Here is a 27563-nt window from a genome sequence, read left to right on the forward strand (position 1 = left end):
CCTTTGAAGGAATCTGTTACTGTGAAATCTCTCCACTTCAAGGAATTAAATCTGAAGGAGTGCACAGGGAATACAGTTTGGTGACAATAAGTGGATATTTGTCCCCAATGGGCAATGGGGGGGGGGGGGAGAGATGTCTTGACATAGTCCTAATTTGGTGTTCCCTGCTGGCCATTGCCTCCATTTTGTGAAGCAGCCAAAAACAGCTCTACAACAAGAAATCTCTTTGCAGATTGCAGGGGCACGAGCAGACCTATTATTAAGTAAAAATAATTTAAATTGCCCTCTTTGAAACACTAAGCTAGCTCATTGCAGCAAGTTATTTTGATCAGGCTGCTCGTTTCTGAAGTCTCTTGGCAACAGCACTGAAATAGCTTTCCCCTGGGAATAAAGACCAATCTGCACTAACAAATTAAAAATGTGTTAAAAGACAAAATAAACATACGTTTTGGGGGGCTAGACTTTCATCTCTGCAGTGGTGCTGCAAATCATCTTGTAAACCCACTGAATCTGCTAGTCAGGTAAATACAGAGAACACAATATGACTAGTCATTCCTTGTTTAATGTCCAGTGGAAGCATTGTTGCTTTCAAAGCAGTACAGCCGGGTCATTCTTCAGTCTATAAGTGAAGAACTGTCACCATGCACAGCCTTCCTGCACCACATCCCACCCCAGAGACAGTCAACATGGTGCCCCCAAGATATATATATGTCTATAACTTCCAGAGTTTCTGACCATTGGCCATGCTGGCTGGGACGGAAGTGATCCCCAAAACATTTAGAGAGCTCCAGGTCCCATCTCCATCATACCTCTGAATACAGGCTTTAATGGATTCTAGCTAGGCTTTTATATGCCTGTTGTCCTTTGTCCATGGAGTTTTCTTGGCAGGGATACTGGAGTGGCTTGCCGGTTCCTCCTCCAGGTGGATCACGTTTGGTCAAAACTCTCTACTATGACCTGGACCATAAAGAAGGCTGATCGCCGAAGAATTGATGCTTTTGAATTATGGTGCTGGAGGAGAGTCCCATGGACTGCAAGAAGATCAAACATCTCAATTCTTAAGGAAATCAGCCCTGAGTGCTCACTGGAAGGACAGATCATGAAGCTGAGGCTCCAATACTTTGGCCACCTCATGAGAAGAGAAGACTCCCTGGAAAAGACCCTGATGTTGGGAAAGACGGAGGGCACAGGGAGAAGGGGACGACAGAGGACGAGATGGTTAGATAGTGTTCTCGAAGCCACAAACATGAGTCTGACCAAACTGCGGGAGGCAGTGGAAGACAGAAGTGCCTGGCGTGCTCTGGTCCATGGGGTCATGAAGAGTCGGACACGACTAAACGACTAAACAATAACAACAACAACAGTTAGGCTTTGGTTAGCTTCTAACCTCTGATTCTAACCTCTAGTTCCTGCATAGAACTTAGTCCCTTTTCTTTATTTTATTTGCAAAAGTATTTATAAACTGCCCACTTGTATAAAATATATCTGGGTGGTGTACTTCAGTGTATACAAATGCAACAACAGAACATAAAAATGGCTGTCTCGCGTCAAACCGACAAACAATAGGCCTGTTGGCATGAAAAGGTCTTCAGAGATGCCTGAAAGTCAAAAGTGAGGTTCTGTGCCAAATCTCTGCTGGAAAAGAGTTCCACAGAGGAAGGGATCAACAACACTAAATGCCCAATTTCTAGTGGAGGCTGTAAAATGGAGAACAACTAATGGTGCTCCTCCATTTTTGTGCCTCGTTCTCAGAGCACTTGAGAATTTCAGTCAGTGTGAAGTTTTGAGCTCAGCATATTGTTGTGAAGTGGCTGAAAGTGGTGTGTGCTTTCTTCCTTTCTTTCTACTAAACATTTTTCCTGGAGCCCTGCGGCCTTTCTGGCTTCCTGTACTTCCTGATCTAAAAAAGCCCCGCGAGTGGAGTTATTTCATGAGGCCTTCCTTTGGGCTGATCTCTGGTGAGATGATTTGCAGAAGGTAAGAAAAGACGCTTGCAAATGCTTTTTGGCAACCTCAAAAGCAAGCCGGGCATGACAACAACCTTGCAATCACCCAAGATAATTTCAACTTTTTAAAATGTTCCCTTTGATAATTAATTGATGGAGAATACGCAGTGCTATAGAAAATGCATAAATAAGTAAGGATGAAAGGTGTCGAATGTTTATGACACCATTACGTTCTGGGGTGAGGAAAAGAACAGTCCATGACCATGAATGTCGTGGCTTCAGTGGAAGGAAAGTTAGGACCCAAACCAATATCCTTTTTTGCCTTGGTTTTATGTTTCTTTTTATATCATTTACATTTTTACTCGTAAGCTACCCAGAGCACTTTTTGTTATTGGCGGGTATATACTGTAAATACTGTAAATAAATGAATGACAAGAGGTGCCAAGCTTGAATTTGGAACCATTTGCTTAATGCTTCAAGACATGTGTTGTGCCCATGAGCTACAAGGATTACTTGTCCGAATCATAGGAACATTGGGAGCTACCCTATCCTCTATCAGTGGAGGAGACCTGGGACTTTCTGCAGATCTACCAACAGGGCTACCTTTAATTGGGTGACCTAACTTGAAAGGAAAAGCAAGGCAAATGCTCTTCCGCTGAGCTATGGCCCTCAGATCAGATGAAGACCCGTCTAGTGCAATATTCTGTTTCTAATAGAACCCAACCACATGCCTCTAAACTCTCTCAGGGTTGTGAAGACAATGAGCTGCCCCTGTTTGTCTCCAGAAACTGGTGTTCAGATGAAGACTGGGTGGCAGCAGGAATCCTCTAATAGAGAGAGAGACACGGACAGGAACACACACAAAGAAAATGCTATGGAATGATAATATAAATCAGTTTATTTATTCTCCAAATTTCATGTTCTTTGTTTTCCAAGCTCTCACTCTAACAATTTCCCTTTCATGTGTTCAGTGCCTTTTTTCTAAAAAAAATGTTTAGGGGTACTCTCATTTTGACTCAAGAAAATAACCATTTTATAGTTCAAATCGGGGAAAATAAATACAGTAGATGGACAGAAGTATGAAGATTCACAAAATGTTTGGAGATATGTGTACCCCAGCATCCCCTCAGAAAAGAAAGAACTGCATGTGTTTAATTAGAAGTCCTTTGACCTCAAATTAAGATATCACGTGAAGGTCTTTATTAACCTGTTCACATAGGCATGGAGATAGTCATCTTACTATTGTAACTCCAAACTACTCCTCGCTCAAACACCGAAGTCCACAATGTAACGGTATATTTCATCCTGCCAAAGCACCACTGTGCTACTGATGCCTGTCTGTGTTCAAGAATGCGAGAATAGTAGTGGGCATGCCTTTGGGATTCCCTTAACACATGGATGATGCCCACTTTTCCATGAATCGTCTCCTCCTCTCTTTTTTTTTATCAGGGAAACAAGCTATCTACATGTCAGACTTCAACCTCTGAGAGAACGTTAATGGTCCCTGCCTGATGAGATCATCCGAGGAACTGACTGCGGCAGCTTTCTCCAACGTGAATGGTGAAACCAAGACGACGTGACTTCAGTAAGTAATATTACGGTGAGGCAGGGTGAGGGAATAACATTTCCCAAGTGGAAAGCTACATTTCAAACATCGTTATAGAAATATTGAAAACTTTATAGCCTTGGTGTAATGTTTAGGCCGGAGCTTACAAATCTTCACTCATACTGTCTTCACTTGCGTAGCAAACAACAAAAAATACCCCACAAGGGCCTGTGCTGACCAGAAATGCATTTCCAGACATATCTTTTATTATTATTCAAAGCTGCCTCTTTGTAGTAAAGGGGGGGGGGATTCTCTGGGGGTCGTCATTGCTGCCAGCTTTGCTGCCTTCTTCTACAACCGCAGCACTGAAAACGAGCTGTTTCATGACAACCGGTCTGGCTCATTGCCTCCTCTTTTTTTTGTTTGGGGCGGTGAGGTGGGGTGAGGGTAAAAAAGACTGCGTGGATCATCTTTCTCCCTGTTCAGAACTGTGGAACATTCCTGTGGTAACTGCTGCAATTCTTGCAAGGAAAATAAATGATAGGAGGAAAGCACTTAGTGTGTGCATCCCTTAGGGGTGAACTAATGAAATCTTAACATCAGGAGGGACAGGAAAGAAATATTTTGTGTGTTCAGTACAGCAATCAGCAACTTTTCTCAAGAGCATTCACGGTCTGTGTCAGGGATATGGATGAACTGATGGGCTATGAGCATGATCTAACCCCAAAGGATTCTTTTCCTTATCTCACCCACGGTTGCCCTGCCACATGATAAGATGTGGCAGAGTATTTTTCTGCAGTCTTTTTTTTTTTTAACAAGGAAAAAAAATTCCAGTGTTGTGTTTTGGTTTTCATATGCATTGCTCAGCTATGCATAAGCTCACATGCTCCAAACTTTTCATTGCTGTTGTTCAAAGGCAGTATCTTTATTATGGAGCTGGGACACTTGTAAATATGCACCTATCTCTCCCCTGAACTGCTTCCCCTTTGGAGCAAGAAGGATAATAATAATAATAATAATAATAATAATAATAATAATAATAATTTATATGTACCCCGCCCATCTGGCTGGGTTTCCCCAGCCACTCTGGGTGGCTTCCACAGAGACCAAAAATACACTAAAATGTCACACATTAAAAACTTCCCTGAACAGGGCTGCCTTAAGATGTCATCTGAATGTCAGGTAGTTGTTTATCACTTTGACATCTGATGGGAGGGCGTTCCACAGGGTGGGCGCCGCTACCGAGAAGGCCCTTTGCCTGGTTTCCTGTAGCTTTGCTTCTCGCAATGAGGGAATCGCCAGAAGGCCCTCGGCGCTGGACCTTAGCGTCCGGGCAGAATGATGGAGGTAGACACGCTCCTTCAGGTATCCTGGACCGAGGCCATTTACTTGAAGGCCGAGGAAACTGCATCCTTGCTTCCTAGGGAACCAACCAGGGGTATGCAGATCGGAAGATTTTTCCATGTGTTCATTCATCAGTCCATTTTGTCCTACTTGTACAAAGTGCTGTGGATTTTTGAAAAACTGCACAAAAATGTCCACTGCACAATTCTCTTGGGAATTCTAGAGACCGAACTACCTAAATTGCATAGAAATGTATTCATGTATGTGACTACAGCGGCAAGAATGTTACTTGCCCAAAAATGGAAAGAAGAAGAAGTTCCAGCAAAGGAAGAATGGATACAAAAACTTATGGAATATGCATAAATGGCAAAACTTACTGGAAGAGTAAGAAATCAAGATAACAAACTTTTTATAAAAGAATGGAAATGGCTTATTGAATATTGACAGATAAATTGTAAACAGATAAAAACACTGGCAGGATTATTGTATAACTTGCAGCTACATAAGAGTATATATATATAAGAGCATATATATATATATATATATATATATATATATATATATATATATATATATGCAGGTTTTGGTGTCTTCGGGTGTCTTCCCGTGTAAGAGTCGGGGTGTCTGTGCGACGTTTCGACGAGGTCTCACTCGTCATCTTCAGGCTGGTGCTTTCGGCTTCTTGTTACTGGAACTCTGTAACAAGAAGCCGAAAGCACCAGCCTGAAGATGACGAGTGAGACCTCGTCGAAACGTCGCACAGACACCCCGACTCTTACACGGGAAGACACCCGAAGACACCAAAACCTGCATATATATATATATATATATATATATATATATATATATATATGGAAGATAAATAAATGAGTAAGTTAAGTTAGTTTGAATATGCAGAAGATATTAAAAATAAATTTAAGGAACCACAGAAAGAGGGGGAAGGAAATCAAGTTTTAAAATGTCAAAATGATTGTAAAATCGGTGAAATCTATATATCTGAAAAGTGTATATGTATATGTATATGTGTGTGTGTGTGTGAGTGTGTGTGTGTGTCCATTGCTTTCTTATACCCATTTTGGCACATTTATTTAAGCCCAGAATTGTATTGCCATGCTGTGCTGGCTAGCTCTATCTGCATTTAGTTTCACATGAATGTTTGGGGCAGAATTAGTATATGGATGTTGTTTCGGATATAGATGTCATACAGTACATCTGCATTGTGTCACTTTCTGTGGTACTTCCACCCAAATTCTTCTTCAATAGACTGTGTACACATGATACTTTCAAAGCACATTTGAAACACATTTCCCTCCTCAAAGAATTCTGGCCACTGTACTTTTTTAAGGGTGTAAACTACGATTCTTAGGATTCTCTGAGGCTGTTACAAAGGTTTGTAATAGTGATTTAAATGGTCTGGATGCTATCTGGATGACCCACAACTTGAAGGCTTGCAGTATCCCAGAATTCTTTCAGTTTTTCGGATATCTTCAGGGATTCATGGCTTTTTAAGGTGTTGCTTATTCAGAACTTTCTGGACACAGGGATTGGGTGATGTGGTATACTGGGTCAGTTTAATCCAGTGTTTCCCAACCTTTTTTGGGCAAAGGCACACTTGTCTCATGAAAAAAATCTCGAGGCACACCACGTTACAGCCCCGTGACGTCAGCGCGCAGCGTCACGCCGGGAGGGATGCACGAAGGAGGGGGGAGGGCGAGCGGAGGCAGCGGCGAGCCCCGTTCCTCCCCATCCGCCCCTTTCCGTGCAAGGAGCGCGAACAGGTGTGAGAAGGGGGTCAAACCTGCGGGCCGGCGCCGGGGAACCTCCAAGCTTTGGGGTGGGGGGGGAGGAGGCAGCAAAGCGAGGCAGGAAGGAGAGTGCGGCTTGGCTGGGTGAGCTTTGGCAGGGGCAGGGAATGAGAGCCGCGAGGCAGGCGCTGCGGACGGAGGCGCTGCCCGCCGAGCTCGCAGGCAGGCAGACGGCGAGAGCCCCGCTCTGGGTGGCCTCTCCTCGCTGCCGCCGCTCCGCATCTCGCCGCCCGACTCGCCCGCCTCCCTCCGGGGACGGCGCCCCAATCGAAAATTTGACTTTAAAAAAAAAATCTTTCGAATTTTTAAATTTTTCCCACGGCACACCAGGCAACATCTCGCAGCACACTAGTGTGCCGCGGAACAGTGGTTGAAAAACACTGGACTAGATCAGTGTTTCCCAACCTTTTTTGGGCAAAGGCACACTTGTTTCATGAAAAAAATCTCGAGGCACACCACCATTACAGCCCCGTGACGTCAGCGCGCAGCGTCACGCCGGGAGGGACATGAATTGCTAGCAAATTACATAATCACCTCCTTGAGGGCTGGCTCATCTTCTCCGAAGGCAGAACCCCATTAATTAACAGCACAGACTCACACCATAGCCAAGACGAGGGGGGAAAACCTCAGTCATGCACAGTCATGCACATGTGGGGGCTAAATGAGGACGAAGACCGGGCAGAGAGCAGGGTTCAAATCACCCCACCTGGCCAGGACAATCCCTGGGTGCTCCCTTGGGCCACTCGCCTGACCCACCTCGCAGGGCTGTTGTTGCGAGGAAAACACAGGGAGAACCACACGCGCCCCCGGGAGCTCCTTGGAGGAGAAAGCGGGCGATGAATGCAATGCACGAAATATTTGAGAGGCGACCAGATTTTGCAGGTGAGGGGCCCCCGCCAGCCTCCGCTTCCAACACCCGGCGCAACGACGCCGAAGTTTCCCCCCGGGCTCGGCTCGGGGAGCAGCGCTGCTCCCCCCGGCTCTCTCTGCCACCCACTGGGGACCCCCCTCACCTGCCAAGTCCGGAGCGCCGGTGGAAGTTGCATGCATGCATGCAGGGCGCCGCGTTGCCATTGCATTGCACTGCACTCCATGCAACGCCTGCACGCATGCATTGCCTTGCACGCCCGCCAAGGGGTCTCCCCGCGGTCCGATGCGTCCCCTCCGGCGCGGATGCAGCATTGCAAAAATAAAAAAACCCCGGCGCAGCCCTACCTGGGGGGCAGCCTCCGCTTCTGCCGCTCCGCCTCCGCGGGGATCCCCGGGCTCCATCCTGCCACCCGATCTCCGCGGGGGTGCAGGCAGGCTGCGCGGGGTCTGCGCGGAAGAGCCCCTGCCCGCCCGGCTGCCGCCGCTGCGCTCATTCCATGGCCGGGAGAAGAGCGCTTCAAACAAAACGCCCGGCCCGCCAGGCCACGCTGGGAAACGTAGTTTGTGCACCCCGCGCGGGCGCGGAGCCCAAGGGCGAGGGGACTACGGATCCCGGCAGCCCCCACGCCGGGGACGGAGGGGGAGAGGCCGGGTGCAGGGATGGAGGGACGGGTGGGCGAGCGAGTGAGTGAGTGGCAGCCGCCAAGCCTTGGCCGAGAGCCAGGAAGGGCCTCCCCGGAGGAGGAGGAGGAGGGAGGCGCAGAGCGGGAGGGAGGGAGGGAACCCCAGGGGTCATCTAGTGACGGCGCCCCAATCGAAAATTTGACTTAAAAAAAAATCTTTCGAATTTTTTAATTTTTCCCGCGGCAACATCTCGCGGCACACTAGTGTGCCGCGGAACAGTGGTTGGGAAACACTGGTTTAATCATAAGATTGTGTGTGATATAGGAAATATCTCAATACTTTTATCTATTTCTACAGTTGAGAGCACCTAAAATTCACTACTGATTTGTGAAATCTGGCCTATCATTTGTGCTAAACTGAGTGAAATATAACCACACAGTTCTGTTCCCCTAAGGAAATAACTAAATCTACATTTTTTAGAATTTGTCTACTTAAATACACCATCTAGCAAAAGTGAAATAATTGGCTGTGCAATTTTTCTACCAATTATTATGCATTAAAATCTGAACTAAATCCAGTGAGCAACCTAATTACTTAATTGCCCAAGAGAGATTCCAACCTTGTGGGTAAATTATTAACTCCCCCTCACGCCCCATATATTTACAAGGGATGCCATAAAGATTGTGAACTTTGCTGGGTTTTATGTATTTTTTATTTATTTAATAAAGCCACTGCTGGGTTCTTATACATAGCACTGTGCTTCTATAGTTTTTATAATAATGTACCATAAAAAGCACTTCAGGAAAAGATGCATAGTAAACAAACAAATGTAATAGTGTATATGCTTATGTACATAGTATAACTACTATTCCACTTAAGCAGAAGACAGATAGTTGTCCTCTCTCTTTCTAAAAATAATTTCCTAGAAGTTAAAATTCTCCTTTCTCCCCCTTGCTCAGTTTGCCACACTGATCAGGCCTCTGAACAGCTCAGAAATGGAAGCGCCGTTCCCCCAGTGAGTAAGGTGTCAATAGATCAGTCCCATAATAGCCTGGGAGACAACTGCGTCTCGATGGGGCAGAGTCATTCATTCTGTTGAGGTCATGGGAGTAGTATGAAAAGAGGAAATTAAATGTACTCACCAAAAAAGATACATTGAGATAGTTAATAACGTGACAGCTACTAATAATAAGGAAATTCACAGTTCAGGCTGACCTTAAATGTATAGCCCAATAAGGAAGCGGTTAAGGAGACACCCTGTTGTGCCAAGATATTAGAAGTCACCCTTAACTATAAATTTCCTTGTTTTTACTAGCTTAAGTTACAAATGAAGTATTCTTTGAACAGCTCTCCTGTTTTTGCTGAATATTCAAGACTGGGCTTCTTGGGGGAAGAAAATTGGTGAAAATATAAATGCATAGCTGTTAGTTAATAATTATGCCCCATCTTTAAAATGAATTGTTGTTGTTGTTTAATTGCTTAGTCATGTCTGACTCTTCATGACCCCATGGACCAGAGCACGCCAGGCACTCCTGTCTTCCACTGCCTTCCACAGTTTGGTCAAACTCATGTTAGTAACTTCAAGAACACTGTCCAACCTTCTCATCCTCTGTCATCCCCTTCTCCTTGTGCCCTCAGTCTTTCCCAACATCAGGGTCTTTCCAGGGAGTCTTCTCTTCTCATGAGGTGGCCAAAGTATTGGAGCCACAGCGTCACAATCTGTCCTTCCAGTGAGCACTCAGGGCTGCTTTCCTTCAGAATGGATGCGTTTGATCTTCTTGCAGTCCATGGGACTCTCAAGAGTCTCCTCCAGCACCACAATTCAAAAGCACCAATTCTGCAGCGATCAGCCTTCTTTGTGGCCCAGCTCTCACTTCCATACATGACTACTGGGAACAGCAGTGCTAAATTGTATATATGCACCCAATATATATGGATGCAGTGCTATGTTTCACCTATTCTAGAGCAGCCAGTTTACACTGGTTGTAATCAAACTGAAATAGAATTCTCCACTTCCTGTTGCCCATTCCATTTTGTTCTACCAACCCTTCAGAGATGCTTTCAAGGAGACATGGGTAGGTGGGAGAAGGAATGGGAAACCTTTCTTCCTCCCAAGCTAACCTATCTTAGGATTCAAATCAATGGCTTCAGTTTTTTTAAAAAATGTTTTCATTAAAGATTTTCTTGACTTACAAAAGTACAGACAGTGTCTCTGCTTTCCTTTCATAGAATCTTTTCTACATTTCAGTTATATTCGATGTCAGACACACCAGTGATATAGACCGTATAAAGTTAGGAAAGAAGAGAGGCAGGGGAAGAGAATAAGGGAGAGAGACCGTTCATTCTTTTACATAGTATATGTGCAAGGTTTTTGTGTCACTGTCACATGGGTAGGTTCTCTTTCTATTCATTTATTAGTTTTCATTGGTGGTGAGAGAGGTTGGGGGGCCCAGAACATGGTTGGTTGACTTCAGTTGACTGTTGTGAGTTTTGTGTTTGAGGTGGAGGGTGGATGTTCAGTAGATTTATTGCTTTATTGTTCGGCGCCCAACCACGCTTCCCCTGGGATCCTCTGTAGATCGTAAAGCAATTAGCAGAATTACACAGTGTCCGTGTTGAAAGGGCAGTAAACAAGTCCCACATGTTTCTTCTGTCCTACTATCCCTTTATTTGCTCAAAAGTAGCATATTTACAATCAATAACAGCCATCAGATTCAAGCTGCATCTTCTCCCTCTGTTTGCAGCTACACAACAAACTGCTTTTGCAGTGGAGGGGTTGGTCGGTCACGTTAGCCATATTGATTTGTATGCCATTGGTGGGTTCTTGTAGTAGTACAGTGGTACCTCAGGTTACATACGCTTCAGGTTACATACGCTTCAGGTTACACACTCCGCTAACCTAGTCGCATGTTGTGTTCTACTCAGGATGCGAACGGGGCTCCGGAACGGATCCCATTCGCATCCAGAAGTACCACTGTAATGATAATAATAATTTTATTATTTATGCTCTGCCTATCTGGCTGGGTTTCCCCAGCCACTGTGTGTGGCTTCCAGCACATACAAAAACGTCAAACATTGAAAACTTCCAGATACAGGGCTGCCTTCAGATGTTTTCTGAAAGTTGTGTAGTTCTTTATCTCCTTGACATTGGATGGGAAGGTGTTGTTGTCTTGTTGGGCTGTGTATGTAATGAAGGGGAGCCACAATGGAGTGAAGGCATACTTTTTTGTTTGCCCCTGTGCTAGTTAATAATAATAATAATAACAATAATTATAATAATAATTAATAAATTTATTATTTATACCCTGCCCATTTGGGGTTAAAAGCTTCCCTAAACAGGGCTGCCTTCAGATGTCTTCTAAAAGTCTGGTAGTTGTTTTTCTCTTTGACATCTGGTGGGAGGATGTGGGTGCCACTACCGAGAAGGCCCTCTGCCTGGTTCCCTGTAACTTGGCTTCTTGCAGTGAGGGAACCGCCAGAAGGCCCTCGGCACTGGACCTCAGAAGTTTCAGTTTGCTGATTAGTTTTTCTAGTAGGGCTGTTTTCAATACAGTTTGGTACCAGAGGTCCATTTTCACTCCTGACGTGTCTCTCCAGTGTCTAGTTATGATGCTTCTGGCTGCTGAGAGTAGGAGAGTTATGAGTTCTTTGTCATGTGAGTGTGTGTTATTGTCTTGGAAAATGTTCAATAGGGCTAATTCTGGGGTGGCTTCTAATACCTGTTTTGTTATTTTGCATATTTCTTGTATTCAACGGTTTTCGTTAACAAGATTGTGCATGCAAGATAGTCTAAAGTCCTCAATGCAGCACTGCTTCCCCCGAGCCCAGAATGCTTGTATGTGAACACTTGGTCCATGAGTGCATGCAGTCCCTTCAGGAGGAAGGGCAGGATATAAATCCAATCAATTCAATTTCAGAGGCCATGATTGTTTGTGGGAACTATGTGACACAAAGCTCTAACAATCAATAGGAGTTCATCCAAGTAAATGTGCTTTGGATCCAGATGACAACCATCTGTGCGAAATATCTTACTATAGAGTGGGGTCAATCAGAGGGATGTGTTTGAATTAGCTTTAAGGCAGCCTTATGGTAATCACCCACTTTCAATTGAAAGTGGAAGTATTGTTTGTTTGCTGAAGCTGTTCTGCAGTTTGGACTACATTCAAGGACAATGTTTTATTTAGCTGATATAGTTTAGGGCTGTAAGACGATCTGAATTTCCAGTTACAACAAAGGCAGGAAAAAAATGTACTGAAATCAACTATTTTTAATTGTTCTACGCTAGTTTTTAATAAACTCAGGCACTGTGTTTGGGATGCAGAGGACTTAACCATTGGATAGTTGCATGCCAAAATAAGATAAAAAGCAAAAAGCAAAATGGTACTACAATTAATCTACAGCTATGTGGGTTAAATCACAGAGCCTAGGATTTGCTGATCAGAAGGTCGGCAGTTCGAATCCCTGCGACAGGGTGAGGTCCCGTTGCTCAGTCCCTGCTCCTGCCCACCTAGCAGTTCGAAAGCACGCCAAAGTGCAAGTAGATAAATAGGTACCACTCCGGTGGGAAGGTAAATGGCGTTTCCGTGTGCTGCTCTGGTTCGCCAGAAGCAGCTTAGTCATGCTGGCCACATGACCCAGAAGCTGTACGCCGGCTCCCTCGGCCAATAAAGCGAGATGAGCACCGCAACCCCAGAGTCGGTCACGACTGGACCTAATGGTCAGGGGTCGCTTTTCCTTTACTTTATGAACAGTCCAGTAAGGCAGACTAGGTATTCTCACTGCATCTCTGCTGTGCCCATTCCTGTAAGCTCAATTTAGATGTGTGGAAACAGATAGATTATTCTTATTTATTGATTTTGTGAGTCGCTTTATCTTACCCAAGGCAACTCAGAGTGGCTTACAACCAACCAAACAATACCCTCCCAAAGGCATGCAGTATACGGGAGAAACAGGGCTAAGTTTTTCAGTAGAGAAGTTAGGCATTTATTATTTCTATCCTGCCTTTTACCCAGAAAGATATTCAAGACCATAAAAACTTTTTTTTAATAAGATATTTATTAAGATTTTCAAAATATTACAAAATAAAAAATAGAAAAAATAGAAATACAAAATAAAAATAATTAAAAACAACTCAATCTTTCCATTACTTATTTTTCATTAGCTTGTTTCCCGGACCCCCTCACACCTCCCTTTTTTGTATTCCAATTCAGTTTGTTGGTTCAGCAAATCCTTCCCCTCTTTGTTTATCCTAATCTTTAATCTTAAAATATTGTAACATTAAATCTTTACCTATTAGTAATCCATTTTTCATATTCCCTTATAGTATTGCAGCTAAAAACCACTTAGTTTCTATCCAACATCATTCTAATATTCATTAATTTTACAATATTTCTGTAAATAGTCTTTAAATTTCTTCCAATCTTCTTCCACCGACTCTTCTCCCTGGTCTCGGATTCTGCCAGTCATTTCTGCCAGTTCCATATAGTCAATCACCTCAGGACCATAAAAACTGGGCCTTTTCCCATCCCATCCAACATACACCTGCGCAACTTGGAAGGGTCTCAGGACCTCTGAAGTGGGATAGTGGTGATGAAATAGGTCTTATTTTTGCTTTTGTTTATATTAAAAAAAAAAACCTCAGCAGAGGCAATACCAGATCACATGATGCATGGTGGCTCCACTGCTGCTGCCTTGAACTATTTGTTTGAGCAGGCAGCAAGGAGAAACAAGTTTCAGCTACAGAAGTTGAAGAACAGAGTTGCACCATGGCCTGCCCTGCGCTCCATAAGCGAGCATCCTGGCACCAGGTCCACTTGGCTGCTAGTGTGGAAGTCAGATTCCCCTACCGGCACAGTTAGCTTATATATGTGGAATTGGGAAAGGGCATCATCTTGTCCTCTGGGCAGCAAAATATCGTTGTAAAGTGATAATTTGCTTTCCCGCGTTAGGAATCGCTGCACTCATCTTCCACTGCAGAGTCTTCCTCTGTTCCCAAAGCTGCTTCTCCACACTCTCGTGCTGCGTACCAAAACATAGTGAGAGAAACTCTTTTTATGGTTCCAAGAATGTCCCCATAAGCATTGCCTGATTTCCATCTTGCTTCTGAATTCCACCTCTTGGCTTATGTGTGTGCCCACCGCTCTGCAAGGTAGGCAACTGAACTGTAAAATACACACTGTTGCTTATAACAACACCCTCCCTTTTTAAAAAAAGACAACTTGGTGAATTTTAGTGATAGAGGGCACTCGGTATTAGATAGCTGGGTCTCCTCTCTCACAGAGTGTACTTCTGTAGCTATACTCCCATATAGCTAACCTACATTAATAATTTTATAATAATAATTTATTATTTATACTCCACCCATCTGGCTGGGCTTCCCCAGCCACTCTGGCTGGCTTCCAAAAAAATATTCAAATACTGTAATACATCAGTTACAGATAGGTAGCCGTGTTGGTCTGCCATAGTAAAAATAAAAAAATTCCTTCCAGTAGCACCTTAAAGACCAACTAAGTTAGTTCTTGGTATGAGCTTTTGTGTGCATGCACACTTCTTCAGATACACTGGATCTGGCAACTTCTGCTTCAGTGTATCTGAAGAAGTGTGCATGCACACGAAAGCTCATACCAAGAACTAACTTAGTTGGTCTTTAAGGTGCTACTGGAAGGAATTTTTTTATTTTGTAATACATCAAACATTAAAAGCTTCCCGAAACAGGGCTGCCTTTAGATGTCTTCTAAAAGTCTGGTAGTTGTTGTTCTCTTTGACATCTGGTGGGAGGGTGTTCCACAGGGAGGGCACCACTACCGAGAACGCCCTCTGTCTGGTTCCCTGTAACTTCACTTCTTGCAGTGAGGGAACTGCCAGAAGGCCCTCGGCGCTGGACCTCAGTGTCCGGGCAGAATGATGGGGGTGGAGACGCCCCTTCAAATATACAGGATATACAGTGGTGCCTCGCAAGACGAAATTAATTCGTTCCGCAAGTTTTTTCTTCTTGCGAGTTTTTCGTCTTGCGAAGCACGGTTTCCCATAGGAATGCATTGAAAATCAATTAATGCGTTCCTAGGGAAACCGCCTTCAGACCAGGTCCGGGGACAGTCTGTCCCCCGACCTCTTCTGAAGGCTGGGGGGGGGGACAAGGGCTTTTCTTCCCACTGCCAGCCTTCAGAAGGCTGTTCTGAAGGCTGGCGGTGGGAAAAAAGCCCTTCTTCCCACCTCCCACCCCGCAAGCTCCGGGGACAGGAGGGCTTTGCTGCCGACCGCCAGCATTTTTAAAGCCCCTGCTGTCCCGGGGCGATTTTAAAATGCTGGCGGGCGGGAGCGAAGCCTCCGCTGTCCCGGGGAGATTTTAAAATGCTGGGGGTCGGCAGCGAACGCTTCGCTCCCGCCTGCCAGCAGTTTAAGATCGCCCGGGACAGCAGAGAAGTCTCCGCTGTCCCGGGAAGGCAGGCGGGGGGGGGGAGCAAAGACTTTTGCCCCCCGCCGGCCTTCAGAAGAGGTCCAGGACCTCTTCTGAAGGCCGGCTGTGGGCGAAATTCTTTGCTCCCGACCGCCAGCAATTTAAAACAGGTCCCCGGAGATTTCCCTATGGGCTTTCGTCTTGCGAAGCAAGCCCATAGGGAAATTCGTCTTGCGAAGCGCCTCCAAAACAGAAAACCCTTTCGTCTTGCGGGTTTTCCGTCTTGCGAGGCATTCGTCTTGCGGGGTACCACTGTACTGGACTGAGGCCATTTAGGGCACAGAAACGGATAAAAACAGCAATGCTGTGTGATTGACTATTATTGTCAAATATGGAGGCAGCCCTCTCCAAGGAGAAGATGGGAAAATCCACCCAAAAATGAGAACATTTTTCACAGTGTGTTTTGGCACACATCAAAAGAAAGAGATCTGTGTAAAACAATTGGCTTTAACTGATGTTTGCAGACCTATTTGATTTTCACAGTATGAAGAAAGAACGGGGTAAGCCTTAGTATTAATTACCATTTGCTATAAGTGCTGCCGAGCAGGTGGGAAGTGTCGTTCAGCTGAGCCACTACAAATTTGCGACATATTTGAAGCTTATTGCTCTAAATCACTCGTTCTGAAGGGTAGGGGGGGGGATAGTTATAGGCTGTAAATTAAGTAGCATAAAGTCACAGCCATGGAATTCTGCACAGCTAGATGGGGCTGAGCTGGAGAAGCAGGTGAGTTTAATGACTCTTAATATATTAAGAAAAATAAAAGTACTTTTGGGAAGAATGCGTTAACCCCCACCTGTACAGCATCTTTCTGATGCCAGACCCATTCATATTAAGTGGGTCTTACATTGCAGTGGGATGGGGGTGGGGAGAGGTGGCAGTGTTTGGATGCTCTGCGCTTTGCAAATGCCATTTTGCAAGCTGTTCTCTGAAGCCACCCCAGCTCCTGACTAGATCCTAGAATGTCCCATTTTTTTGGTCTGGCAGTCTGGCACGAGTCAGCAGGCTTGTGCCAAAATGTCAGATCGAAAGACGCTCATTTATTTGGTCTCAAGCTCTCGTGAGAGTCACCTGGCTCCTGCGAGAGTTTGGGACCAAAAAAACAAGGACCACAATTTTGATCAGCAGGATGTTGGAGAGTATGTTAAAAGGGAGCCCCAACCATGCTACACTAGCCTGATAGTGGTTCAGTAGTCTACCCTAGGTACATTAAGAATGCACTACACCCACTCACTTAAAAGTAAGCCCCATTGAGTTCTTTTTTTTCTTTTTTTAATAAGTCTTTTTATTATTATTTTCCAACAGGTATTAAAACTAATCCACAAACATAACGGAACAACAAAGTACATACAAACAAAGAATACACATAGCATAAATAACTACATACTATATCTTTAGTCTGACTTCCTCCCACCACAGTTTGAGCTGTATTCCACTATTATCTTCTGCAGTGTCCTTTTACAACCATTGTCTCTACATCGCTGGTTTTATATTACACCTACTGTGATTTTAATGTTTCCTAAATTCGTTTCCATGTATAAAATAAATTTATTCCAATCATTAATAAATTTGGAGTTTTTCTGATGCCTGATCTTCTGTGTCATCATTGCTAGGTCTATATATTCAAATAATTTGGTTTGCCATTCTCTAAAGCCCCATTGAGTTCAATGGGGCCCATGTCTGAGTGGACATGTATAGGGTCCTGCTACATCACCTTGCCAACAAAGGTCTGTATAGTTAAAGCTATGGTTTTCCCAGTAGTGATGTATGGAAGTGAGAGCTGGACCATAAAGAAGGCTGATCGCCGAAGAATTGATGCTTTTGAATTATGGTGCTGGAGGAGACTCTTGAGAGTCCCATGGACTGCAAGAAGATCAAACCTATCCATTCTTAAGGAAATCAGCCCTTTGTGCTCACTGGAAGGACAGATCGTGAAGCTGAGGCTCCAATACTTTGGCCACATCATGAGAAGACTCCATGGAAAAGACCCTGATGTTAGGAAAGTTGGAGGGCAGAAGGAGAAGGGGACGACAGAGGACGAGATGGATGGATACTGTTCTCGAAGCTACCAGCATGAGTTTGACCAAACTGCGGGAGGCAGTGGAAGACAGGAGTGCCTGGCATGCTCTGGTCCATGGGGTCATGAAGAGTCGGACACGACTAAACGACTAAACAACAACAACATAAAATACTTTTGATGTGCATTTGTGTCACAGAAGCAACTGCAGGCCCACACTTATTACTCTCATTCAGTGGTAAGAGTCGCTATCTGATACAGAGGTGTAGGAAGGTCAGGTGGTGCAGAAAATTTCTTGTCACCCCCTCCCCACACATTGATTTTTTATTTATTTTTTTTGCCTGCAAAAATGGTTTTACGTTATTTCATATTTTCTTACAAAGGAATATGGATTCTGGGCCTCTGATAACAAGTAGGCGACTATGGACAGATCCTTAAATCTACAGGATGAATTGTGTTTTGGCTTGTGTTATTTTATTTATATTTACTGTTTATTTATTTAATAACATTTATTTTAAAAACCATGCAAAGTGGTTTACCAAAACAAAAAACAACAACCACAGCAGTAAAATCAAGAAAAATTAACAACCCTACTTTAAAACATACAAAAGCTAAAATATTAAGATTAAAATTACTTCAACTTCCTAAGCATCTAGGTATGCTTGCCTAAAGAAGAATGCTTTTAGCAGGTGCCCAAAAAGAGTCTAGCAAAGGCAGGTGCTTTGTTGCAATAGGCGGGGAGTTCCAACGTGCAGGTGCTGTCACAGTAAACAATGCAGTACAGATATTATGTGGAACCTGTAGTAGTGCTTGAAACTACTGAAGGGGAGGTTTTATTTATTGTGATTTCACCATGCTCTGTATTATCTGAACAGGAAAACATTTATTTAAAAACAGGACTGCACAGCAGCAATCTAGTCTCATCATGAGAAGTGGGACTTATTCCCGAGCCGACGGTGCATAAGATGGGCTGTAAGATGGGCTGGATCCTTGCATCCAACTTATACCTAAAACTCTGCACAAGCCTGCACCAGAGAATTGTAGAGTTGGAAGAGACCCCTGAGGGACATCTAGCCAAACCCCTGGGGCAATGCAGGAATCTCAACTAGACTATCCCTGACCGATGGCTATCTGTCTTCTGTTTTCCCCCTCAGCCAGGACACACAGCAACGGTGACTGGAGGTGGGGGGAAAGATAAATTTTGACAATGGGGCAGATTTGTCAGGTGTGTGCAGGAACAGCTTGAAGACTTTACAGAGAGAGGAACCCCACACAGGTTTCCCCGCAGGTAAAGTAACAGGCAGGGAGCCGGCTCAAATAGAGAGAAAGACATTGGGGGGAGGACAGGACAAAAGAGTACCAAAGTCCGCCCATTGTATCCTATTTGGGATGGTGGCCATTGAATTGAAATTTCAGCCTTCACGACATAGGAAAATGGCCAAGTAAACAGCTATTTTCATGGAAGATATTAACTGATATGCATGAAATTTCATATATAGCTATATAATCCCTAGTGTAGTAAGATAAGACCTTTGGAGCAGGCTTTTTTTTTAAAAAAAAGTTTTTTTTTATGAACCACCCTAGTAGGGCAGTAATTGTTCCTTGATAATTTGTCACCCCCATCCATGATGGCACCTGGGGCAGACCGCACCCCCTTTCCTACGCCCCTGATCTGATAACATATTTGTCCACCACAGCCTTGTTGATTTCAGGGTGGCAGATTTTCCAAGTATTAAAACCTGAAGTAGGGTTTTAGAAACAGCTAATGAATCATGTGACCACACTAGCTGATAACTCTCCTTCGCCCTCTCCATTCTGGTGCTCAGGAATATCAGCTGCATCTGCTTTCCCACAGATCTATAATTTTTAAGGATTGTTCATATTTTCAGAATCTTTGCCCATAGCAATGATGAAACTTATTATGGACAATGCTTGCCACATTTTGATGAAGTTAATATGCTTTGTGCTAATAAAGTAGTATTTTGTTTTTTGAAAGCACTCTGAAAACTTTTAAAAAACACGCACACAATAAGGCATTTGTGATCTAATACTTATTCCTATTTTTAGTTTTAAAAGACTATAATTGGTTGAAACTATGTTAGTTGAATTAGTTTCGATTGAAATCAATGTGAAATGTTAATCAAACAACTAAGTCCCACTGATTTCAAAGAGAAACAAATTCAACAAACTGAGCCTGAATCCAACCCAATATTTATTGTTTATTTTTTTATAAAAGAAAAACTTTCATACACTAGATCACGCATCCCCAAACTCAGCCCTCCAGATGTTTTGGGACTACAACTCCCATCATCCCTAGCTAACAGGACCAGTGGTCAGGGATGATGGGAACTGTAGTCCCAAAGCATTTGGAGGGCCGAGTTTGGGGATGCCTGCACTAGATATTGTATAATAATTAAATTCAAAAGAACAAACCCTGCCTGCAGGTTTTACAATATAAAAATAGCTGAAATTGTGAAATACATTTAACTTATGTAAATAGGTCACTATGATTATATAAATGTTGGTCAAGTGATGGTTGTACTTAAAAATGTTGTACAGAAATCAAAGACAAACTTCTCCAGGTTGCAGTCTTATAGTATAAAATTTGTTAGGGAGGAAAGGCAAGGCGAGGCAGTCAACCAGGAAAAGTGGGGATGATTAAAAGTGTATTGAGGAGGTGTGAAAAAAGAGGATACAATCTGACACCAGGTGGAATAATAGGAGCTGCAAGGGTGAAGGATGCAAGCAGGCAATAGAGAGAGCAATATTTGGCTGAACTAGAAGGCAGTTAAGAATATGGTCCATGCAGAGGGATGGAGGAGGAAGAGCTAGTGAGAGAAAGCAAGATCATAAAAACCTTTGACAGGAAGTACACATAGCTTAGAATGAAGATGAGAAAAGAAAGGAAGGTTGTAAAGGGTGTGGTACAAAGGAGACATATAATATGAACGATGACCAGAAAATATCATAGGAACATAGGAATTTGACTTCTACCTGGTCAGGTCATTGGTCCATCTGGTTCATCATTGTCTACACTGGCTAGAAGCAACTATCTGAGATTTCAGAAGGGTTTCTCCCATGGAGTTGCTGGGGATTGAACCCTGGATCTTTTGCATATGCTCTGCCACTGAGCCACACTCCATTCCAATGAAGTAGCAGTAGCAGAGAGCCTGAAGAGTAGAAGCAGGAAGACCAGCCAAAATCATCAGTGGGGGCAGGTAATAAGAAAATGAGCTAAAAATGTTGATAGTCTATCACTATCTGTCAATCACTATTTTTAAATCAATTACAAGACTTGGAAAATTGGAGAAATGGGCAGAAAGTAGAGAACTCCATAATTCCATGGACCAGAGCATGCCAGGCACTCCTGTCTTCCACTGCCTCCCGCAGTTTGGTCAAACTCATGCTGGTAGCTTTGAGAACAGTATCCAACCATCTCGTCCTCTGTTGTCCCCTTCTCCTTGTGCCCTCCATCTTTCCCAACACCAGGGTCTTTTCCAGGGAGTCTTCTCTTCTCATGAGGTGGCCAAAGTACTGGAGCCTCAGCTTCAGGATCTGTCCTTCCATGCTTTAAGAAGAACCACTAACAACATTATCCAAAACAAGATAAAGTGATATTGAAAAGGAGAGATTGCTTATCCTTTTGCCCACATGTTATGGCTGAAGTTTCCATAACAGGCCACCACAGAAGGTGCCAAAGCTGTCTAAGAAGGCAAGATGTTGCCGTCCCTCTCTATGGACACAAAAGAGGGATGTGTGTTCCTAAGGCAAATTTTGAAGGGTCATCTCATCTCATCCTTTTCATTTCTCTTCATCAGAAACAACTGGGGTTCTACACAGTGCGAGCTCTTTGGAAAGGTGAGCTCATAGTCTTCTAGACAAGATCAAGAGTTGGAAGGGAATAGAGACTGAAACAGGAAACCATGCACCAAAGGTCAGGCAGAAGATGAATAATGGTAAGTGACCTTTTGTTATCAAAACTCCCAAGTTCATTTCCTTAGCCACCGCTCCTTTCCTACCTTCCCATCACGAGATGCAAGGTAACAAAAAAGAAACATTATGTGCAATTGGGCAGTCTTGCCTCATCTCAGTGCAAGAATTAAAAACAACAGCATCCCAACCACATTCACATTTTGACATTTGATAAATTGTGGGTTTGGTTTTGAAATATAAAATTGGAAGTTCTCTCTGGGTCTCAGCCAGAAGGACTGAAGGTCCCACTTGTTTTTATATGGTTCTTGGCATTGCAGAAAGCTGTGTGTACAGTAGGACACTGCAGGTGGCACGTAAAGTTAAAATGCTTTGTTTTACCCTTGACAAATAAGCAGAGATAGATTTAGGAATTCAGCCCAGACAGTAACTTCCTGCATTGGCAAGCTGAAAAACTTTTAATTGCACATGTTTTGTTGTAGAAACCAACTCGGAAAGGAAGTCCAGGCGTGTGACTCTCAACCTAAAAGGAGGGACAGAATGTATGAACTCATGTGTGAAAAAAGGAAAATGTTACTGCTGTTTGCTGAGGGGTAACCAGCAAAGCTCCTTCTGACTCCTACCCATCCTCCACTTTCTTTGTCTCTGCCTATGAATTTGTACAGGCTGCCACAAACGCATTAGTGTACTGTAAGCAGTTTTCATACCCGATATTGCTATTTGTTCCTAGAAGGTTTGCCAGTTGTTTGTTTGTGTGTGTTTACTAAAATGGGTAATGTTGGGAGACAAAATCAACAAACAGATTGTGCTTGATAGCCCTTTCTTTAAGTTTACAGTTTTTGATGCCATTGGTTTTTAAAGTTGATCGCTACGTGGAGAGAAGTTTAAAGTTTATACCTATACAGTGGTACCTCAGGTTACATACGCTTCAGGTTACAGACACTTCAGGTTACAGACTCCGCTAACCCACAAATAGTGCTTCAGGTTAAGAACTTTGCTTCAGGATAAGAACAGAAATTGTGCTCTGGCAGCACGGCGGCAGCAGGAGGCCCCATTAGCTAAAGTGGTGCTTCAGGTTAAGAACAGTTCCAGGTTAAGAACGGACCTCCGGAACGAATTAAGTACTTAACCCGAGGTACCACTGTACCTGCTGGAGGAACCATGCATGTTGCAGAAGATGGCTCAACAGCTTTTAAGGTACACATTCAGTTCAAATTAAGGCTACTGACCTAGTCTATTGCTTCACTCCTGCCCCCACCATTAACTGTTTTCACACCCAACATTAACTGAGTCCACACCCTAAAAAGAATTCCACACACCCTGGTGGCTGCAAATGGTCAGGGAAAGATAGGGGGCTGGGATGCTTGAGGGACATGTTTTCTTCACAGTCCTATGTGAATTGACTTGATCTGCAGGTCTTGGACTAGTGCAATTGGATCAGAATTCAATTAACCATTGGATTTTCCACTTCTCTGAATTTTGTGGACACAGAATGAATTACAATTGGCATTTGGGATAAAACCTATTTAGAAATACAGACATTGGGTTGTATGCAGCTAAACCATTGTGTGTGTGGCATGGCTTCCATGAATGCAACAGAACATCCTGCTTCCCACCCCCAAATCTGCTTTGGAAGTTGCCGCAGAGCAGATTTGGATCGTGCACAGTGAAGTGGAGGGAGGCGAAGCTCTGTTGAAGTAGAAACAAGGAAGGAAGGGATTTAGGAATATGTGTGAAACTAAGAGAGACCAGAAAGAGAATGTGATCTCCATCGTGAACTTAGGAGTGGGCTTTGGGAAATCTAAACCCTTTAAGAAACACAATTTTGAAACCACACAATTCAGTGGAAGCGTCTGCCAAATGGCAACTTAAATATCAAACACAATACCCTTTCCTTGACTATTGCTTTCCGGTGCCCCAACTTTAAAATGGAGGAGCCAGGGTCTGAGCAGCTGAAAATTCACAAATAGTAGAAATCCTAAGGTCTGCAAAGGATATTGACTGTGGATACGTTATCAGATCAGATATTCCCGCCCCCCACCCTATTACCATCTTTTCCATTGTGCTGAGTTATTCTAAAAGTAAAGGAGAACTGTATGAGAAAAGATACATTCTGGAATGAGATAATGTTAGAAATCAGCTGGGTGCAAAAAAAAGTGCATTTGCCCATTAAATTGTATTTTGTTACAAAATGATGTTGGAACTAGGTTATTTCATACTACTTAAACGTTACCAAAAAAGAAAGAAAATGCATTGCCCTAAAATTGGAGACTGATTTGCATAAAAGATGTTTAGTGCATGTGTATAGATACAAAATTCAGGGGGAAACGGTTGTATTCAAACAGAAGCACAACACATTTCAACATAACAGGGATGACTGTGACCTGTGACCAGGTGTGCTATGTCTTCAAATATTGTCCATCAGAAATCGATCCACTGTGCACCTCATATATATTTACCCTCCCTCCATGCCTGAAACATTTTTTATTCATCTCCTGTGACTATTTCTCCCTGTCTCCTTTCACACCTAACTTCTAACCCTTTGGCCTGTGTGAATTATACACATTTCAAGGCTAAGGCCTGGTCTGCCAGAATGTCCATGTCTCTCTCGTCTCCTCCTTCACCAAGTTATTTTCTGTTCCTCACAGACCCACATTCTCTTGTGCGGCAGCCAAGTCTCTCTGCCTGTCACTCTCTCTCATGGAATATTCCATTCCACCTTACCCAGAGAGCCCTTACCCTAGAGAGCCAGTGTGGTGTAGTGTTAAGAGCGGTAGATTCGTAATCTGGGGAACCGGGTTTGTGTCTCCTCTCCTCCACATGCAGCTGCTGGGTGACCTTGGGCTAGTCACACTTCTTTGAAGTCTCTCAGCCCCACTCACCTCACAGAGTGTTTGTTGTGGGGGGAAATAAAAAAATTCCTTCCAGTAGCACCTTAAAGACCAACTAAGTTAGTTCTTGGTATGCGCTTTCGTGTGCATGCACACTTTTTCAGATACACTGAAACAGAAGTTGCCAGATCCTTCTATATAGAGAAGGGGGAGGAAGGGAAAGGAGAATGTTAGCTGCTTTGAGACTCCTTCAGGTAGTGATAAAGCGGGATATCAAATCCAAACTCTTCTTACCCGACTGAATTCAACTTTCACAACAGCATCATACTGAACATCTGCAAAGGATGCTGTTATGAACTCCCAATGATTATCATTGGCCACAAAAATGGCTTTGAAATGAAAACTAGAAGCACGTTACACAACGCATGAGTAATGGCACCTGCTAGATGTTCTCCTTTACCTAACAAAACAAACTATTTCCCCAAGGAACACAGCTCAAACGGAGAATCTTTCCCCTAAAACCACCCCAGCAAAGTTTACGGAAGGAGAATGCACACCATCTGTCAGCTTCCGAAATAATTCAAAAATGTTAAAAAAAAAATTTGCTCCAAAGTCTGTTGAAGCCATCTTCAAATGTCCATCTTCTACACTGCCAAGTTTCAAGTCAGTCAGCTGAACGAAATGTCAAGAGGAGAACCTGCTATGCTCCAATTTCTTGCTATAACAGTGGAATGCCAGCTATGGCTCTATAATTCCCATGGCCTTTAGCAAGTTTTCCTTTAGCAAATTGTCATCTCCACAGTCCTTTTGGGGACCCAGTTGCTTTCATATGTGGACACTGCCTTAATCTGAGGTGGGTGCTTTCTTCTTTTCATCTCTTCAGTATTGGTCAGTGGGGCAGCGCTGATCAGGTGAGACACAAGGAGATTAGCATGGTAGCTTTTCCTCCCAGTGTTTTTCCTCTTTGTGTTTTCAGTTTCGTCTTTGTGTTTTCAGTTTCCTCTTCCACACAACAAAGGCTACGTCCACAAATACATGGCAATACAGGTAGTCCATAGAATAGCAAGCAGCCTTCCTTCAGTATTAGTAGCATAATTAGTTGGGGATTGTTTGCTCATTCTGGATGTACTTTTCAGAGCACAACAGCTTTCCAGCCATTAAGAGGAAGGAAAAGGTACTTGTACTTTGATTTGCCCTCATAAAATGTAAAATCTGCCTGCCTTAGATTCAATTTCAATTACATAAAATCTCAGCCCAAATTAGAAGATGGTAATGAGAGGTGGAAAGTGGTTTGTTTGTATCATAAACCAACTGCCTGGGTTTTTAAAAAAGAAAGAGGGTAAGCTGTTAAAAGGAAGGATTATATTTCTGGAAATTGGTTTTGTGTTATGTGTTTCGTCTGCTTTAGCTTCCGCCTACAAAACACACACCCCCATGATACATTATATTTAACATTGAAATAACAGTGTCTCTGTCATGTATATCACAGGAAGCCATGTTATTCTGCGTGCAGAAGCAGATTCCTTACTACTTCCAAACACCTGAGAAACAACAGAGAGCAGTGGTTCGAGTGTCAGGCTGGGACCAGAGACACTGGCTGCCCCCACAATATACATTTGAAGCACTTCCAAGGCATGCCCTCCAAAACAACCCCATGAACTGTAGTTTGTTATGGGTACTGGGAATTATAGCTCTGTAAGATTTATTGTGAGGATAAGATGACCTGGAAGGGCGGCAGGGGGTGGGAAGCTATGTGCGTGACTTCAGCTCCTTGGAAGACAGCTAAAAATGTAATAAATGATGTGGAAACTTGATATATCCCTATTTAATGTATGCGTATACTATCCACATTATATATGTGATGTTAGAAGAAGGTCTGGGTGTCCCGTATCCAAACCAGGGTTGGAAAACCTTTGGCCCACCAGATGTGGCCCCATAAAATGTTATGACATGACTTCTTGACTAATATTTAGTACCTTCCTGATTGGGAACAAGGGGATCTCCCTTGTGCTCGCTATCAGCTTATTATTTACTATGGGATGGAGCACATTTTTCATTATAAGTATATACTATCATTATGGTATGTTCAAATATCACACATTCATCAACTTTCTTGCCGTGTCAACAAAGCATGGTTTGTCTGCTCTGAAATACGGCAGTGGCAGAAACCTCCGCTGCAGGAATAATTACATCATTGCACAACATCCGCAACTTATTTCCACTGTTTAAGCTCCCACATGTTGTTCTGATTTCCACTCTTCAGAAGGTATTTGTTCTTTTCATTGCTCCATGCCGTAAGTGGATGAGGTTCAGCTGGTTCGTTGATGTTATATAATATGGAATTCTCATATTAAGACTTCTAAAATCATATGGGAATATTTTGCACCATGTCTTCGTCGTGATGCAGCATTACCAGGTATCATACAAAATGACTTAACAAGATATTAAATTACTGCTTCCCTTATGTCATTCTCGAAAGCCCTTATTTTTCACTTTTCCCCTCTCTTTTTTTGCATTGCACTATATTTATGAAGTGTGTAAATGTAATCAAGAAAAAAACAACAACTGCGAGAGCTGTTTGTTTTGGGCCTGACCTTTATTTAGCTATATTTAAATCAACATATTTACCTCAAGGCTTTTGGAAACCAACTCTGCATTAACTGACATTTTACAATAAGGATAAGAATAGACTTAATAAAGCCACATAAATCTGAATCTGTAAATCAGGGCATGTTGAAGCAAATAAGGTAAAGCTTGCAGAACTTTAACCTCAAGCTAGTTGCTATTCTTAAACTTGGCCGAGATCCGAGAATAAGTTAATGCTGTGTTCAAAAGCACTTGAACCAGCAGCAAGTTGGGGACACAGAGTAGACCCATTGAAATGAAGGGACCTAACTATGTTATGTCTGTTAACTTCAGTGGGTTTATTCTCAGTATGAGTAACATTGGGTACAAACCAGAATCTTGCCTTTTGCTCCCTCTCACGACCTTCTGCCATGGATGCTTTAGTTGACAATTCTGCCAACTCCATGATTCTCACTACAACCATGATCATCTCTGGTGGAGCTCTAGCTGCTGGATGGGGGCCTTTTTATGCAACTGTGCCTATGACACCTGTTTGTGTACACAGTGTCTCCTAGCACAGGAGTGGGCAAGCTGGCCTGTACAGAGTCAGGTCAGTATTGTCCCAGTATTG

The 27563-nt window shown here is 43.4% G+C and overlaps 1 long non-coding RNA gene across 1 annotated transcript; it reads left to right on the forward strand.

Annotated features, from left to right (window-relative positions):
- The first annotated feature begins 1947 nt into the window (after positions 1-1947).
- Positions 1948-24256, forward strand: LOC309530212. The gene is made up of 4 exons (XR_014218685.1): positions 1948-1977; positions 3396-3531; positions 21425-21562; positions 22019-24256. It is a non-coding gene; the product is annotated as an uncharacterized lncRNA (long non-coding RNA).
- Positions 24257-27563: the final 3307 nt, after the last annotated feature.

This window comes from Podarcis vaucheri (genome assembly GCF_965113315.1).
Source record: "Podarcis vaucheri genome assembly, chromosome: 4".
Lineage (NCBI taxonomy): Eukaryota > Metazoa > Chordata > Lepidosauria > Squamata > Lacertidae > Podarcis > Podarcis vaucheri.